The 8,318-nt window shown below is 52.3% G+C and overlaps 1 long non-coding RNA gene across 3 annotated transcripts; it reads right to left on the bottom strand.

Annotated features, from left to right (window-relative positions):
* Positions 1–2,995: 2,995 nt before the first annotated feature.
* Positions 2,996–7,363, bottom strand: LOC133748709 (uncharacterized). Of its 3 annotated transcripts, XR_009864489.1 has the most exons (5): positions 7,197–7,363; positions 6,905–6,994; positions 5,366–5,433; positions 4,874–4,955; positions 2,996–4,660 (listed from the first exon to the last, which is right to left on the bottom strand). It is a non-coding gene; the product is annotated as an uncharacterized LOC133748709 (long non-coding RNA). The 3 variants fall into 3 exon arrangements; XR_009864487.1 differs by lacking the exon at positions 5,366–5,433; XR_009864488.1 differs by lacking the exons at positions 4,874–4,955; positions 5,366–5,433.
* Positions 7,364–8,318: the final 955 nt, after the last annotated feature.

Genomic DNA, 8,318 nt, shown 5'->3' with positions numbered 1-8,318 from the left:
GGGAAAGCCTGCCTTCTGGCTCATGTGTGGGGAGAGGTCAAGGTCTCTCTTGAGCATCTTGTATACATGCAGCAGGACTCGTGCACAGAGACAAGACCCAGAGGTCTTTTAGCAGGAAGTAGTCTTTTATTATTTATTCCAATATAGGGCCCAGGTGGAATTTCTTATCCAAAAGCCTAAGCCCAGAACAAAGGGGTTTCCCCTGTATACGTTCTAGCCTCTTTAGTCTCCCTTATACGGCTACATGCATACCTTTGATTGGACATTCTAAGGTTACATGGCGGCCACAGGAATTGATACAATACTACCTATGCGTACATAGTTATTGATGGTGTTTTTCCTCGCACATACCAAGCCGTAAGCTGTCTGGCAAGGGTTAACATCAGTGGAATAGTTGCATATAAGCAGATAGTAACTACAGTTGAAGCACTGGTAGGCAAGCAGATAACAAGCACATTTCATTCCCAGGACAGATGCCTCCCTTTTCCTTCTGACCTTGGGGAGGCTTCTACCACAGCTTTAATCATGTCAGTTAGAAACAAGCTTAACTGAAAGACAAAGGCCTGTACCCCACAAGGCCACCAATCTCGTTCATGAGGGCTCCGCTGCAGTGACATCACCACTTCCCAGAGGCTCTACCCCAGTACGGTCACCTTGGGGTGAGGTGAGCATCGAAGGGAGATTAACAGAGGACTGCCAGGTACTTAAGCTTCCTGTGTTAAAGACACCAACACCAGGGCTGGTGCTGTGGCGCAATAGGTTAATCCTCTGCCTACAGTGCTGGCATCCCACATGGGAGTGGTTTGAGTCCTGGCTGCTCCACTTTTGATCCAGCTCTCTGCTGTGGCCTGGGAAAGCAGTGGAGGATGGCCCAAGAGCTTGGGCCCCTGCACCCGTGTGGGAGACCAGGAGAAGCACCTGGCTCCTGGCTTCAGGTCAGCTCAGCTTTGGCTGTTGTGGCCATTTGAGGAATGAACCAGCGGATGGAAGACCCCTCTGCTTCTCTGTAATTTGGCCTTTCAAATAAATAAATAAATCTGGAAGAAAGAAAGAAAGAAAGAAAGAAAGAAAGAAAGAAAGAAAGAAAGAAAGAAAGAAAGAAAGAAAGAAAGAAAGAAAGAGAAAAGACAAAACTGGGGTGGAGGTGGATCTTCAGGAACAAAGACAATTGGCCTCTGAACAAAAAAGTTCTAAAAATCTGTGATCAATATCCTTAGAGCAGTAAGTCGAGATGTGTGAATAATACAAATTGGAGAAGAAATGTATATAACTTAGAAGAAGGTTTGGCAGCAAAGTCAATGAATTTTCCTGAAAGCAAAACAGAGAGAGAGAATGACAACAGGAAAGAAGAGGGAGACCCTTTGGATGATCAATCCAGAAAGTCCAGCAACATCATCCAAATAATAGGAACTCTACAAACAGGAGATGGAGAGGAGAAAAGTACGAGGGAAATAATTCAGAGGTGGGCGTCAGCACAGCAAGGAGGGTGCAGCTCAGGACACCGCATCCTGCAGCGCAGTGCTGGGGTTTCGGTCCCAGCTCCACCCCCAGCTCCAGCCCGGACAGGAACAGAGGAACAGGAGCACAGAGCAACGAAAGGTAAAAAAAAAAAAAAAAAAACCAGGATGTATCCAGCATGTTCAGACACAGAGAGGAGATGAATTACTCGTGGGATCAAAAATGCAAGTAGGGCCGGCGCCGTGGCTTAACAGGCTAATCCTCCGCCTTGCAGCGCCAGCACACTGGGTTCTAGTCCCGGTTGGGGTGCCGGATTCTATCCCAGTTGCCCCTCTTCCAGGCCAGCTCTCTGCTATGGCCCGGGAAGGCAGTGGAGGATGGCCCAAGTCCTTGGGCCCTGCACCCGCATGGGAGACCTGGAGAAGCACCTGGCTCCTGGCTTCGGATCAGCGAGATGCGCCGGCTGCAGCGGCCATTGGAGGGTGAACCAATGGCAAAAAGGAAGACCTTTCTCTCTGTCTCTCTCTCTCACTATCCACTCTGCCTGTCCAAAAAAAAAAAAAATGCAAGTAAACAAGCAAAAGAAAATAATGGAGCGTTATTATCACCAGGAAAAACACAAAGTTGTACAAGCCAGGAAAAAGGACCACACATCCGTGCGCGTGTTAGCACTATGTAATATTGATGGGGCAATACTGATGTAAGCACTGACTCACTAGAGAAAAACCAGGCCATTTGCCATAACAAGTGTCACTATTTAACACCCAAAATGAAAACAAGAAAAACACACGTAAGCCATATAGAAACCTGGAGGCCAATGCCAAAACAACAACCACAGCTGAAGGCCGTGGAAAGGGATTGCCTTCAGGGATTGGATGGAGTGGGGGAAGGTGGGACGAGGAACGGCCATTTCTTTCACGATGAACAACATTATCTCCTGTTGTGTAACAAACCACCATCAAAACTTCTTAGCTTAATGTAACAACAAGATTTGCTATCTCACGTGGAGTCTGAGAGTCAGGAACTCAGGAGCGGTTTAGCTGGGGAGTTCTAGCTCAGAGCTTTCGTGAGGCGACTGGCCGGAGGCTGCCCAGGGCTTTGACGACCTGAGGTCTGGCACGAGGCGGGAGCATCCACTTTCAGAGCAGCTCGCCAACGGGCTGGCAAGCCTTGCTGAGCGCAGCGTGATGCACACGGCTCCCCGGGGAGGCTAGAGTGCCCTCTGCAGGAACAGTGAGCGAGTGACCTCGAAGCTGTCACACCCCATTGCTTTCTGCAATGCACTGGAGGGAGTGGCACAAAGACTGCGAGAACCAGGAGAGCGCCCCCCAGTGGCGCTGCAGGAAGCTGGCAACCACAGAAGCCTTGGAGAACTATTTGACCTTAAAAAAAAAAAAAAAAAAAAGTGTATCCTAAAATATATACATCCTACAATAATCCTTTTCAGTGACAGTCTGTATTTTATATCTTTAGGAATGCCTGAGTTCCACCTCAAAATATTTTTTGTTTTTTTGTTTTTTTGTTTTTTTGGTCTTAAATTTTAGCTGTAAGTTAGCTGGGTATAAAAGTCCTGGAAGATATTCTCTGTTGTCTCTGGCCTGACTTTGCTGAGAACAAAAGTTACTTTTTAAATAATATGCCTTTTCCTCTGGTCTACTGTAGGGTTGTTTTGTTTTGTTTTCCTCTTTACCTCGACGTTCTGACACTTCCCAGGGAGATTTCCTGAGTATTTCTTCGTGCTCCTGTGTTGTTTCACTGTCATTGCCTTCACTGTGTTCCTCTGTCGCTCCTCCTGGACATATGTTCACGCCCTCCCTCATAAATGCCTTTGTATTTTCAATCTTTGCCCCTGTGTAATATGAGAGTATGAATTCCTCAATACCATCTTCTAACTCATTGGTCTTCTGTCTATTTTACATACTGTAGCTTTTCATTTTTAATAATCAAACTTGTCTAAGCTTTCTAATTTGTTCTTGCCATATTCCCTTGTTCTCATTTTGTTCCTTATTCATCTCCAGTGGACTTTAAACCTTTGCCTTTTAAGCATCCTTTATATTTTTTTAAATTCTTTTGAAGCCTTTCACAAAGTAAATTTAATCTGGAGTGAATTCCTATTCCAAATATTGATTTTATTGACTTTTTTTTTCTTACCATCAAACATTTCACATGGATTTTGGCTTACAACCTCACAGTGAGTTGGAGCGTTTTTTTTTTGCTTTGTTTTGTTTTTACATCTGTTTTTCTCTCTCTGCTTATCCTGAGCTGGGACCTGAGGCCCAGCTGAAAACCAAGTCCTGTGACAGCACTTCGGGGCCTCCCTCTCTTGTCTCTAGGAGGACACTGCAGATGCAAGCCTGTGGCTGGAGGGGCTGGCCTCAGCTCGGGTCCAGAGCCTGTCTTCTTTCACCTGCCTACATCTCAGGCTGCAGGCTGTACACAACAGAGAGCTGTTTTCCCTTTTCCTTCCTCCCGTCACAAGCAGAGGGAGCCTCCCCTCGCCACTGGTTTCCTGGAGCCTGGCACAGAGTTCGTCAGCTGCAGGCAGCCCTGCTGTCCCAGACCCCAGAGCAGCAGGTCCTGGACCCCCCTACTTGGGCTCCTTGGCTGCTCCTGGCACACAGAGCTCTCCTCTCTGGGTTCGGGCTCCAGCTCCGCTCTCCTGTGAGTCCTTTATGTTCTGTTTTCCAGATTTTTGCTGGGGAGAACAGAGGGTCAGCGCCGCATGAATCCCTGTGCCATCTTTTCTTTTCTTTTCTTTTCTTTTTTTCATAGTTTTATCAGGTCAGTTTTCTTTTCTTTTCTTTTTTTAAGATTGTATTTATTTACTTGTAAGTCAGAGTTACAGAGGGGCAGAGGGAGAGAGAGAGATTGTCCATCCACTGGTTCACTCCCCAAATGGCCACAACAGCTGGAGCTGTACCGATCCGAAGGCAGGAGCCAGGAGCTTCCTCTGGGTCTCCCACGCAGGTGCAGGGACCCAAGGACTTGGGCCATCTTCTACTGCTTTCCCAGGCCACCGCAGAGAGCTGGATCGGAAGTGGAGCAGCCAGGATTCAAACCGGCACCCATATGGGATGCCGGCACCACAGGCAGCAGCTTTACTTGCTAAGCCACAGCGCCAGCCCCCCATGCCATGTTGACTGGAAGTTGAGGACTGAAATGGGCGGTCATCACACCGGGTAGAGAAGTCCCTGGTCTCCTTCTATTATTAGATGTGAAAGAGGAGAGATCAGTTTCTGAACACCCAACAGGCATTTCCACATAGGCTTTGCTACGGACACAGGCTGAGGGCCAGGGGCTCTCATGGGAACAGTTCTCCTGGGGGAGAACCGAGGTGGAGGGTGAAATCAGTCTCCCCCTCTCTCTCACACACACCCCTGGTGAGAAGAGGCCAAGCACGCACACAGGTGCTCACCAGCGACCCCTCCTCCTCCTCTGGGCGCAGCTGAGGTGGGGGCGGGGCAGCAGCAGGAAGCAGTCCTGGGACGTCAGGTGCCCTGCCGGGGGCATAGAGGGTGAGGCGCGCCGCCTCGCAGTTCCCAGGGGAGCACCTCCCCCTGGCGGCCACAAGAAGCAGCTGTGGTGCAGGCCAGGAGTTCAGTTTCCACGTCCTCTACCCCACCCCGCCCCCACCAGCGCAGACCTGGGACCCGGGGAACCGGCACAGGCGGCCCGCAGGCCCCTCTGACGCGGGCCGAGCGTGGACTGCTCCCCCCTGGCTGCTCTGCAGCCGCCTCCTGCCTGACTTTCTGAGCACCAGAATATTGGTAGGAGCCACTTGGTCCTGAGATTCTTTGAATGCACTTTTAACACAAACGTACAGAATCCCTCAAGGCCACACAGAGGACTGTGGGAGGACAGTCTGTGTAGGGTCCAGGACTGGAGATAGATCTAGGTCTGAACCCACCTCCATCACTCAGCTGCTGTGTGTCCCTGGGCAAGTTACTTAACCTCTCTGTGCCTCTGTTTCTTCATCTATAAAGTAGGAGTGATAATTAATGGGGTTGCTGCAAGACTAGGCCCAGTCAGAGACATCTCCTGTCTCCCCTAAACATAGCCCCTGCTCCGGAGCTGTGTGGGCTCTTACTGCTCTTTCCCATGTCCTTCCGGGCACCCACCAGCCTCCACCAGCCTCCTCTGGGCCTCGGGCAGCAGGGACTAGGGATTTTTTGAGGAGGAGCCAGCCCAGATGGAGTCCACACCACAGAGGCTCTGCATGGGGGCCAAAGTCCTCGGGCCTGAAGTTGTACCTGACAACCACAGCCACACAAACATACCCTCTGGCTGCCCGGCCTGGCCCTCGCCTGCTTAACTCTTTCTCACCCTGCGGGCCGCAGGCCCCAGACTCCCGAGACGAGATGGTGGCCAGACTCTGCAGCCCAAAGAGGTGCTCTCCGCCCAGCCCAGCTGCCACGGCTCTGTCAGCTGTGCTGAGTTCTTAGGCACCGGCTCTGTGCGCGCACCGCGAAGTCTCTCTTTTCTCCCGTGTTGATTAATTTATTTGAGCTACATGAAAATACAGAGCTACAGAAAGAGCGGGAGAGACAGAGAGAGAGAGGTCTTCCATCCGCTGGGTTCACTCCCCAAATGGCCACAACGGAGGGAGTTGGGCCAGACCAGTGTCAAGAGCCTGGAACTCCATCCAGGTCTCCAGGTGGGGGCCAGGGGTGATCATCTGCTGCCTCCCAGAGGCATTAGCAGGATGCTGGGTCAGCAACAGAGAGGTGGGGATTCAGTTCCATTGGCTCGCAGTGTCTGCCCTGACTCTCCGCTCCCTGGAGCTCACAGCACGGTGGGGTGTGCAGGCCGCAGGAGGGCAGAGGGCTGCCTGCCGTGGTCAGCGTGGCCCCCCAGAGGAGGGGCTTCTGCCTCTGCACGTGGATGTGGAGTAAGAATTTGCCAGGAAGACACACTTCATGGGTTCATTTGTACTCTGCACCCGCCCACCTCCCTCGCTTCCAGCTCCTGTTCCCTGCACCAGGGACTCGGTGAGAACGGGAGGGGGCGGGGGCAGCCGCTGCCATCAGGGCCTGGCCTGGCCCTCGCCGCGTGCTCTCCTGCTCTCCTGTTGAACATAAACAACTTCACAGAACACCAGCTGCAGACAAGGCCGAGCTGTGGCTGAGCCGGAGCCCAAGACACCCACGGTGCTCCATGGTGTGCGCTCCCTGTCACCACGACAAGCGACAAAGCCGAAGTGCTCTGCTACAGGCGGGCTTCTGGGGGTCTCTGGGTGGAGGGCACGGACCGGGATGACCAGAGGTGGGATGGGGGGGGGGGAGCCAGAATGGGAAGAGGGCCGTGGGACATGGAGCAGGGGTGAGGACGCGGCAGGCAGGTAGAACAACCCACGCAAAGGCTCTGCAGGAGGGGGACCGCCAAGAGGTGGCCCTCGCTGGAGCAGAGAAGCCAAAGCAGGTGTTCTGGGCAGAGGGAGCAGACTCACCCTGAAGCCACAGTAGGGGAGGAAGTAGTTCCTTGCTGGCGAGAGAGGGGCGCTCCTCGTGGTTGCGGTAGGAAGCCGATGTGCTTTGTTCTGGGGAAGAGGACAAGTGCACAGGAAACACGCGGCGAAGACCCTTCCCCGCCTTTCTCCACCGTTCCTAGCGAGCTCGCCGCGGGGCCCACAGCTCTCTGGGGGCACGATGGCCTTTTTCTCTGATGTGGCAATGAAGCAAGGGGGCCTCCTTGTGAGCAAGGCCTGCCAGTCACAGCAATCCACACTCCACTGTCCCTACGACGGAAACAGACGCCAACCCCAGCCTTATGGGAAATCCCGCCAGCTCCCCGCGGACAGGCAGCTCCTTCATCCATCTGGGGGCAGGCTGTCCCCTCGGCTTAGCCGTAACAGGGCTGCGTTGGCCAAGCACTTGTGTGGTCCGAAGTGATTTAGTGGTGAATGCAACTGAACAGATTTCATCACTTGCTGCAATTTATGCCCCTGAAAGAATACAAAGAAAGGACTCTGCCCCTCGTCGCTGGCAGTGTGCACCGGAAATTCCCTCCGAGGCTCAAGACTGGGGCCTGCAGGCCTGAAGACACATGCACACACACACGCACACACACACACACGTGCACCATCACTGAGCCCCCGCCCCAGCCATCTCAGGGCTCCTGACTTGGCCGTGAAAGTTATCCAGTGAGACGCGGCTGACAGCCTTGCAGGTGGCAGCTCAGCACTGCTTTAGCCTTGGCATTGGACAGAGAACAAAAGGGAATTCCTGACTCTTTCTGTCTCCAGGTGTCCTGAAATTTGTTTGGTTAAAATTAATGCATCAAGTACAGTCTCGTCCACAAGGGAAGTAAACTCTGGCTGAGGGCGAAGCCTAAAATTGTAGGCTCAAGATTTTCTTTCTTCTCCTGTGTCAATAGGGAGCCGGGGAAGTTTTTCAAACAGGAGAGAGATGGGGCCACATTTCAGTGTGAGATAGAGGCAGGAGCTCCCTGTCGCCAGCTTCACTTCTTAAACTCCAGCCAAAGGAGAAAGGGGATGAGCAAAGAGGTCCCTATACCCTGCCTGGTGCAAAGCAGACTGCCTGGGGCTGGTGCTGTGGCAAAGCAGGTTAAGCTGCCACCATCCCATATGGGTGCCAGTTCAAGTCCCAGCTGCTCCACTTCTGATCCAGCTCCATTATAATGCGCCTGGGATAGCAACAGAGGATGGCCCAAGTGTGGGGGTCCCTGCACCCATGTGGGAGACCCAGAGGAGGATCCTGGTTCCTAGCTTTAGATCAGCCCAGATCTGGCCATTGTGGCTATTTTGGGAATAAACCAGCAGATGGAAGATTCTCTCTCTCTCTCTCTCTCTCTCTCTCTCTCCCCCTATCAAATAAATAAATAAATCTTTAACAACAACAAAG

The sequence above is a fragment of the Lepus europaeus genome, chromosome 2 (genome assembly GCF_033115175.1).
Source record: "Lepus europaeus isolate LE1 chromosome 2, mLepTim1.pri, whole genome shotgun sequence".
Classification (NCBI taxonomy): domain Eukaryota; kingdom Metazoa; phylum Chordata; class Mammalia; order Lagomorpha; family Leporidae; genus Lepus; species Lepus europaeus.
Note: the sequence above shows the minus strand (reverse complement) of the source record. Positions and strands in the feature narration are given on the sequence as shown.